Below are 10,033 nucleotides of genomic sequence, written 5' to 3' on the forward strand. Positions count from 1 at the left end.
ACCGCATAGACAGTAGCCCCTGATGCTCTTTTTGGCGTTCGGGAAGAAAAGCCGAATAGAGGATCAAATAAAATTCGCAGGAGTCTAACAAAAGGAGTCAATATGCGTATGCAGGCTTCTCTGCTTGCGTCCGCCGCACTGACTGCGGAAGTGGACATGCTAAAGCAGAACCTCGAGCGGTCCGAGCAAGAGCTCAGTCGTGCCAAGATGCAGCTCGAGGACAATGAAGGTAAGAAATACCATGTAAATATATATAAAAAGGTGCAATTGCAAAGAATGACAGGATTATCGTGGCTATTTTAGGGGCCATGTCTGAAGTGGCGACCCTTAAGCAAGCGCTGGTCAAGGACGAGAAGAGGGCAGCCTCGGAGCGCACCGAGCGGGAGAAGTATGAGGCCGAAGTTGGCAAGGTGCGGCAAGAGCTCCAGGCTCTCATGGAAAAACATGAGAGTTTGGAGCTTGACTCAAAGACGCGAGCGTCCGAGCTCGTGGTGGCGATTGAAAACGCCAAGTCCGCCAAGGCCGAATCCGAGAAGACCCTCCAGGAGTTGGATGAGGTGAAGAGGATAGCGGCGGGTAAGGCATTCTTTATGCAAAGCAAACACATAGAGGTGAGTTACTTGTTACTTACCCGAATCCGGAGCTCTCCAGGAGCGTTCGCAGATCTTCCCCAGAGTGTATCCGATGCCGCCGCATTCTACCGAGCCAAGGAGGGCAGCTCGACAGAGAAAGTGTTCTGGTCTCAGTATACTGAGGCTGGACACCCCGTGCCCCTGAGCGACCAGCTGAAGCAACTGGTCGAGCTCCACAAGGCGGCCGAACAGGCCATGAAGGGCCTCATTGTTCGGCTGTGGCCTGGAGGGGCTCTGCCTGGGAGCTATTTCGGGCTGGTGTGGCGGTTGGTGGAGGCCTGTCCGAGGCTCGAAGTCATCAAGCGCTCTGTCTGCATTGAAGGTGCCCGTAGGGCCCTTGCCCGTGCTAAGGTGCACTGGGGCAAGCTGGATGCTGAGAAGCTGGTGAAGGACGGGCCACCGCCGGGGAAAGAGCATCGCAAGCCCGAGAATTACTATAAGGATGTTCTGAAGGGTGCCCGCCTTGTGGCGGATGAACGTTCTAGGGATGTAATTTTTGAGTGAAACTTGCTCGTTTTATCCTGTGCGCTGAAAACTTGTTTATATGCGCTAAGCAATGCTATTGGAATTTAAAATATTACCTTATGTGCGGCTGTTTATCAATTCTGAGAGATGGCGAGTCGTCGGCTTCTGCCCCCATGCCGCTAGTGTTGTGGTGTTCGGGGATAAACCTGAGCGCTCTTTTTCCCATGTTTGGGTCCTTCGAGGGAGGCGCTCAGCCCAACGAACAAGGCAATCGGACTATAATGCGTGAACACTCTCACTTAGCCATAGAATTCTATAATTTTAAATTTCAGCAAAGCCCCTGGTATTCGGAAGACCGAGTTCGGGGCGCTATCCACGCCTTGGCCGGACAGAGCCGGCTCCTCGCCCTAAGCGGCATAAGTCTTTAGGGACTCGGAAAACCTCTCGAACAGCGACCAGCTCTTGCTTCATCATGACAGTCAGTTTTAGCTTTCTCCACTGAGCTGCTCGACCCAGCTCAACTGGGGCACAATCGCAGTGGTTCTCCTAGTGCTACCTTAGCCGATATAGCGGAACGTAAGGCACCAAAACATAGGAGCCGGGCAAACCCAACTATTGACCCAAGACATGATTCAGAGACGATGCATATAATGCTATAAGTTCGGGGTGCCGCACTTGTTAAAGTGTTCGGACTTCTCACACCATATTCAGGGGTACTAAAGCCCCTGGCATATTTTGGCCGTACCAACGTGTACGGGTGCAACATGTCGTTAAGGAACATACATAAAAAAAGAAAAAAAAAGTAATGCAAAAATAGACGAAAGCTATGCATTGTTTATTAAAAAGGGTTGCGATCAAAGCAGAATGATACAAATAATGCGATAAGTGGAAGATTGGACTAGTTAACATGTCCGTTCTAGGGGCAAGCTGCGGAATAATATGCGGAACAGGTATACCGCTCGTGATAGAGACCACCTGGGAGTTTCGTACTGCGGCGTGGCTTGTCTGCTTCCCTGGTTCTTGCATCGTTTGTGCGGCACTTGAACGGCCGAACAGGCCTTCCGAAGGATGGAATCCTGAAAGTAAGAGAAAAATAAAAAAATCGGCAGCCCCTGGTACAGTTTAAGCCGTATTTTTGGGCGTGCCATGATGGTGCCCCTCCCCCTGTACCCATGGTATCTCTAGGGCGTAGTTATGGACGCGAAGTACTGGCGTCGCCTTTTTGCGAGGGTTGGAGTTGGGGCCGCATTGCTACGCCTGCTCGGATCGTGCCAGGCGGTCTTGTTGTAGGTTACGCCGGGCGCGCTTGACGGTTACGCCGGGCGCGCTTGACGCTTTGTACTTCCGCTGCAAGGGCCGCCGTGTGCTCCTCCGTTCGGAGGGAGCGTTCGGTGTTTCCATTGACCGTAATTACTCCTTGAGGGCCCGGCATCTTGAGCTTAAGGTATGCGTAGTGCGGTACCACATTGAACTTAGCGAATTCGGTTCACCCGAGCAGTGCGTGATAACCACTGCAAAACGGGACTATGTCAAAGATTAACTCCTCGCTTCGGAAATTATCCGGAGATCCAAAGACCACTTCAAGTGTAACTGAGCCTGTACAGTTGGCCTCTACACCTGGTATTACGCCTTTAAAGGTCGTTTTGGTGGGTTTGATCCTCGAGGGATCTATGTCCATTTTGCGCACTGTATCCTGGTAAAGCAGGTTCAGGCTGCTGCCGCCGTCCATAAGGACTCTAGTGAGATGAAATCCGTCAATGATTGGGTCTAGGACCAATGCGGCGAATTCGCCATGACGGATGCTAGTGGGATGGTCCCTCGATCAAAGGTGATCGGGCAGGAGGACCATGGGTTGAACTTTGGGGCGACTGGCTCTACCGCGTATATGTCCCTTAACATGCGCTTCCGCTCCCTTTTGGGGACGTGGGTTGCGTATATCATGTTCACCGTTCGCACTTGTGGGAGAAAACCCTTCTGTCCACTGTTGTTCGGCGGCCGGGGCTCCTCGTCGTCATCGCTATGCAGCCCCTTGTCTTCATTTTCGGCGTTTAACTTGCCTACCTGTTTGAACACCCAACAATCCCTGTTAGTGTGATTGGCCGGCTTTTCGGGGGTGCCATGTATCTGGCACAAGCGGTCGAGTATTCGGTCCAACCTGAACGGGCCCCTAGGATTCCTTTTGAATGGCTTTTTCCGCTGAACGGATTTAGAGCCTCTGAATCCGGCATTAACTGCCGTATCCTCAGCATTGTCGCCGTTAATGCGGCGCTTCTGCTTGTTGCGACGCGACCTGCCACTACTGTCCTTGGTGTCCGAATTACCAGGGTTTTTGGTCATATTGTTGCTACGAGCAAGCCAGCTGTCTTCTCCCGCGCAAAAGCGGGTCATGAATGTCGTGAGTGCTGCCATAGATTTCCGCTTTTCCTGTCCAAGGTGCCGGGCCAGCCACTCGTCACGGATATTGTGCTTGAAGGCTGCTAGGGCCTCAGCGTCCGGACAGTCAACTATTTGATTTTTCTTTGTTAGGAACCATGTCCAGAATTGCCTGGTCGATTCCTTTGGCTGCTGAATTACGTGACTTAGGTCATCGGCGTCTGGGGGTCGCACATAAGTGCCCTGGAAATTGTCGAGGAATGTGGCTTCCAGGTCCTCCCAACAACTGATTGATCCTGTTGGCAAGCTGTTAAGCCAATGCCGAGCTGGTCCTTTAAGCTTGAGTGGGAGGTATTTGATGGTGTGGAAATCATCGCCGCGGGCCATGTGGATATGAAGGAGATAATCCTCGATCCATACCGCAGGATCTGTTGTGCCATCATATGATTCGATGCTTACGGGTTTGAAACCCTCGGGGATTTGATGATCCATTATTTCGTCTGTAAAGCAGAGTGGGTGTGCGGCGCCTCTGTACTGGGCTATATCATGACGCAGCTCCAATGAGCTTTGTCTACTGTGTTCGGCCCCGCCGAATTTGTGGCCGGCGTGACGGTTACCGTCTCGAGCCGTGGGGCGCCCACGCGATCCGTAGATTGATCTTGTTTGCCTCGCCTTTTCCTCCAACATGTCTCGTAAGTCTGGCGCATATTCCCGTGCCTTGGTACGGGGTGCGGCTTGAGTTGAGGGCCGAGAGGCCTCTCTGTCGCGACCACGAGGTGGTCGGTCGGCCGCATCAAGTGCTTCCTCCTCTAATCGGGGTAGCAACCTGCGCTTTGGGTAGCTCTTGGAGGAGTGTTCGAGTATATGCTCTTCGGCCGCAAGGACTTCAGTCCATCTGTCGACTAGCAAATCTTGATCACCTCTAAGCTGTTGCTGTTTTTTCTTGAGGCTTCTTGCCGTGGCCATAAGCCTGTGTTGAAAACGCTTTTGCTTGACAGGATCCTCTGGCACGACGAATTCGTCGTCGTCGAGGCTTGCCTCGTCTTCGAAGGGAGGCATATAATTATCGTCCTTGACCTCTCTATCTGCCGCTCTCTCATGAGGGCTGGTTTCTCCATCCTCCTGTGCTAAATCTTGCTGGAGGGGGTTTTCTTCGCCGCTTTCCGGAGTATTATTATCTCCCGTGCTGGAATCACCTTGTTTGTTTTGGCAGAATTTTGAGCGGCGTCGCTGACGCCGGCGCTTAGGCTGTTTCTTGGAGGGGTCATCCTCCGCTGTTCCATCGCCATCTCCCTATTTTGGGGTGTCCACCATGTATATGTCATACGATGAGGTGGCTTTCCAGGGCCTAGTAGGCGCTGGTTCTTCATCATCTCCTTCATCGGCGTCCATACCGTCGATGTCTTCGGAGTCGAAGTCGAGCATGTCGGTTAAGTCGTCGACAGTGGCTACGAGGTGGGTGGTGGGTGGGCTTTGAATTTCTTCATTGTCCGTACCCCAACCTTGTTGACCGTAGTCCGGCCAGGGCTCTCCTGATAAAGAGAGAGACTTTAGTGATTTTATAATATCGCCAAAGGGCGAGGGCTGAAAGATGTCCGCGGCAGTAAACTCCATGATGGGAGCCCAGTCGGATTCGATTGGTAGAGGCGCGAAAGGTTCGGAGTCCGGAGAGGAGTCCGACTCCTTGGAATCATGAGTCTCGCGGAGTGCGGGGCTGGTGTTCGGCTCAATCGCCGTTGGGTTCGCAGCCCCCGATCCGGCGTCCAACCACCCATCCTCGATCGGCGCGGTTGGCTCCGAATTAAGATTCGAAGCCGATGCGGGTGCGGCCTCCAGGACACTGTTCAGCGGCAGAGCTAGATCATGGTCGTCGTGACAGTGCGGCGCGCTCGGCAGTGGCTCGAATCCGTCGAAGATCAAGTCCCCGCGGATGTCAGTCGTGTAGTTTAAACTTCCAAACCTGACCTGACGGCCGGGGGCGTAGCTTTCGATCTGCTCCAGACGGCCAAGCGAATTGGCCCGCAGTGCGAAGCCGCCGAAGACGAAGATCTGTCCGGGGAGGAAGGTCTCACCCTGGACTGCATCGCTATTGATGATCGTAGGAGCCATCGAGCCTGATGGCGACGACACAGAGGAACTCTCAATGAAAGCACCAATGTCGGTGTCAAAACCGGCGGATCTCGGGTAGGGGGTCCCGAACTGTGCGTCTAGGCCGGATGGTAACAGGAGACAAGGGACACGAAGTTTTACCCAGGTTCGGGCCCTCTCGATGGAGGTAAAACCCTACGTCCTGCTTGATTAATATTGATGATATGGGTAGTACAAGAGTAGATCTACCACGAGATTGAGGAGGCTAAACCCTAGAAGCTAGCCTATGGTATGATTGTTGATGTGTATGTTGTCCTACGGACTAAAACCCTCCGGTTTATATAGACACTGGATAGGGTTAGGGTTACATAGAGTCGGTTACAATGGTAGGAGATCTTCATATCCGTATCGCCAAGCTTGCCTTCCACGCCAAGGAAAGTCCCTCCCGGACACGGGACGAAGTCTTCAATCTTGTATCTTCATAGTCCAGGAGTCCGGCTGAAGGTATAGTCCGGCTATCCGAACACCCCCTAATCCAGGACTCCCTCAGTCCTACTTGTGTAAAACGGTATGTATGGATGTAAGACTCTTGTTATTCAACTTCTGTGTGTTCAGTGAGCATTGATCTCTGGGATCACTGTACACGTGCATTCGGCGATGTCGACTTATGAGTCGGGGTCCCCACATGTCATCACCTCGGCTGGCATGGCAGGTTCGTTCAAGCCCATTCTTGACTCAACTAATAACATCATTACAAAGAACCCAAGAGTCAAGGAGCGGTTTGATCTCCCCTATCTTGTTTGCTGTGACCCTGATGACTGGCGCCGGCATGACGGAGGCCTCTCCCTGTGCCAGTTGATGCCGCTTGATAATGATACGTATGATGTTAAGATGCCATCGCTTGAGGGCAAGGCTTGGGCGGGCGCAAATGGAGATTGGGTTGTTTACATTGGGTCCAACTGCGAGTGGGAACTTGTGAATGTGTACACTCGTGACCGGGTTTCACTTCCAAAAATCTCAGTAGACTGCCTAGAGGTTGAACACACCGGTATTGTACGCACGTTCAAATACGATCATGGTGACTGTCTTCTATGGAAGATAGCAATTTGTCGAGTTCCCAACCGCTCTTGGAATTACAACAACTATCAAGTTGTTGCTATCTTCGACAAGCTTGTTGCCGTCCTTCGTGGTTCGACTCGATGGATATTGCTCAAAAATCAGTTTCTGTACACGGATGAGTACTGTGATGCAATTCAATACGAGGGCCTTGTGTTTGCTTCCACCACTCGTGGCACTGTTTTTGCATGGGATCCTCGTAGTTTCGGTACGTTTGTCTTCCACCGTAATTATAATTGTTTCATCCACATGCATGCGGGTTAGCAAGTTTCCCTTTACTAATTAACCTTCTTCTTGTGTTTCCAAGGTCCTGTGAACATCCCACCACCTATACTTGAAAGTTTTTATAACCAAGGGGGAGATGACGATGGTGATGATCACGAGCATGAGGACGAGCAGAACCCATATACTCAGTGGCGCCCGGCAACTAATTCCGATGGATCACCTCTTCTTGTGTGTATACATCCCACTGATGATGTTACTACTAAGGAAGCAGGTGTAGTCTCCCATGGTCGCACTCTCTGGACCTATTCCAACACTCGTTGCATGGTATTCGGGATGTATACTAGTGTGCTAGCGCCAACTCCTTCTCCCTGGTACAGAATTGATAGTCTTGGAGAAAACTCGCTCTTCCTTGGACAGAACTATCCGATGATGGTGAAAGGCGATCCAACTGCTGTTGACACAACGTTAACAGTACCATTTATGAGAAGCAACTGTGTCTATACCTCGGACATTTTGGTGGTTCCCTACCCTGGTACTGATATAGTAGGCCGCTTCAGCCTGGATGATCAGTCCTGCGTTGGTTTCCGGATCGACAATCGATGGCCCGTCCCAGAGAATCACTTGTGCTTCAAAGCAAGCGTTTCCAACGCCGAGGAATGGTTGAGTTGAAGTTCATTTCATTGCTTGTTATTTGTTGTGTGGTGAAAACTTTAGTATTTATAATGCATCCTCGTTGTCGATGTGGGTTGATGACCTGTTGTATGTAATAAAATGATATGCCTGTGATAAACTTACTAAATTTATGAATGGCTTTCGAGTCGCTTCTCTAAATTTGTACTAGCTTCACATGCTTCGCGCGTCGGGCGGGTGTTTTTACTGTAGCCATATGTTAATGTGTTCGTTGTACGTAACCAGCACCTCGAATCCTCGATACTAGTATACTATGTACTAGTAGGAGTAAGTACTAGGAGTAGTAGGGTGGCATGGGCCAGGACAAGCATTCACGTCCAGGAGTACGGCACACGCCACCACCACGACATCCATCTGACACCATATTATTTCTTGGAGTCCGTGCTAGAGCAATCTCTTCAACCTTGTCGTTTCTCTAACTTCAGCCATCGCACGGCGGGCGAGGTGAGGGTTTGCCGATAGTCGGTTTCCTTAACTGCGGTCCCACTTGTAAGGCCAACTCCAACGCACGACCCCAAACGCACCTCCGTTTTGCATGAACTCCAACAATAATTTTGACTAGAAAAGCAAGACCAAAGAAAACAAGAACCACAAGAATACATTTTACGACTCCTGTAAGTTGGATTAGTGCCTTCTCGATGCATTCATTGTTGATCTGCGGAGGCTCGATCTTGCGTCTGTGCTAGCTAAAAGTGATAGAGCATCTACTAAATTGCGCTCTATCAATATATGGATGTACTCTTCTTCCCAATACAAAAACTTGCATCCATTCTACTCCCTCCATTGCACAATACATGCCTTCTATTTGTCAAAATATATATGTATCTAGACATGTCTTAGTATATAGGTACATCCATTTTTGGAAAATGGAAGTCAAGTATTTTGGAACGGAGGGAGTACACAATAAATTTTTTAAGTTAGCACAACTAGTCTAATCTGAGAGCAGAACCGAAGATTTGGTCGGGTTCTTCCTCCTTTTGCCGACACGTGGGACATCCAGCATCCAGGTCGTGTCATGAAAGAAAATAGAGTGGTAGTTGAAGCCACGAGATGTGCATCTTGGGTTAAACCGTAAATAGAATCTTACTACTCTTGAGTAACTCCAAAAGCGGCCACCGAAGATCTTTATTGGATTTGTTTTTCATCACGAGCACGTCGAGGTGAAAGATGTGCAGGTTCAGTGGGTCCTCTTGCGTTTTCACTGACATGTGGGGCCGCATGTGAGCAAACAGACGATGGGCTCCGCGCGTCCGCTGGCTGGCTGAGAAGAGAGATAGAGGAGGGCTGAGCACGGACTGCAGGAAATTTGTTCTACGTACCTCAATATAGGCTCGATATAGTGGGGTGGCATGGGCCATAACTAGCATTCATGTCTAGCAGTACGGCACACACCACCCACACAAGTCCCATCTGACACCAATTTTCTTGGAGTCCGTGCTACATCCAACTCTTCTCCCTCCTGTTTTCTCAGCCATCGCGCGGTGGGCGGGGTGGGGGTTTGCCGACAGTCAGTTTGCTCAACTGCGGTCCCACTTGTAAGTGAAAATGCAACACCGCACGCATTCCCGCTTGAGTGGCGTGCCGGACCAACCGTGTGGGGGTGCGACGCGATGTTTTGACCTTTGATTTAACTAATAAAATGTTTACTGGTTTATTGGTCCCCTTTGCATTTTGCGCCAAGTTTTGACCTTTGATTTAACTAATAAAATGTTAATGCATGTAAATAAAAGTGTTGTGTAAGTCACCTTACGAAAACCAAATAATCCCAAAATACTTAGGCACGGTGCATTAACTCCCTCCTTGTTTCTTATTTCGTGACATATCAACCAATGAGAGATGTGGGCCATGCATGCTTTCAATGACTTGAGACTACCAAACATGACATGCCGTGTTTAGTTCATTGCATGTAATCCTATTAGTACTCTAGTTAGGAGTAGCAAAAAACATTAAGTTCTCTCGCCGATAGGAATAAAACACCATGTATTTATTTACAGAGGGAGTAGTACATTTTTGGTGACATGCATTACTAGATATTGCTAGTCAAATACTAAAATTCAGATGGATGTGGTAGTACTCCTAAATCCATACGGTGGTGCTACTAGTACTAGTAGTAGTACTACCAATGTAGTAGTAGGAGTACTAGCACTGTACTACCCGTTGGTCAAATTATTACGTGCTGCTCCTCACAATGAAGTGACAAGACCCTGCGCCGGAGATGACACCTGAGTATAGGCGCCGTGTTCGGCATACCATAGTCAGCCTCACCGTCTGCAGACACTATCATCATGGCTGTGGAGCTAGCCTGCTTACAACTAGCCCTATTCGACATAATTTTCCGTGCGTAGATGCCCGTGCATTGCACGGAACACCTAGATTGGGGGTGGACGGCTCCGTCAGCGGCCATCGCGCCAGATTTTTCCACGGCCTTCTACTCCTAGATGTGG

Source organism: Triticum urartu, chromosome 1A (assembly GCF_056163025.1).
Source record: "Triticum urartu cultivar PI428250 chromosome 1A, HENAU_Tu73, whole genome shotgun sequence".
NCBI classification, from domain to species: domain Eukaryota; kingdom Viridiplantae; phylum Streptophyta; class Magnoliopsida; order Poales; family Poaceae; genus Triticum; species Triticum urartu.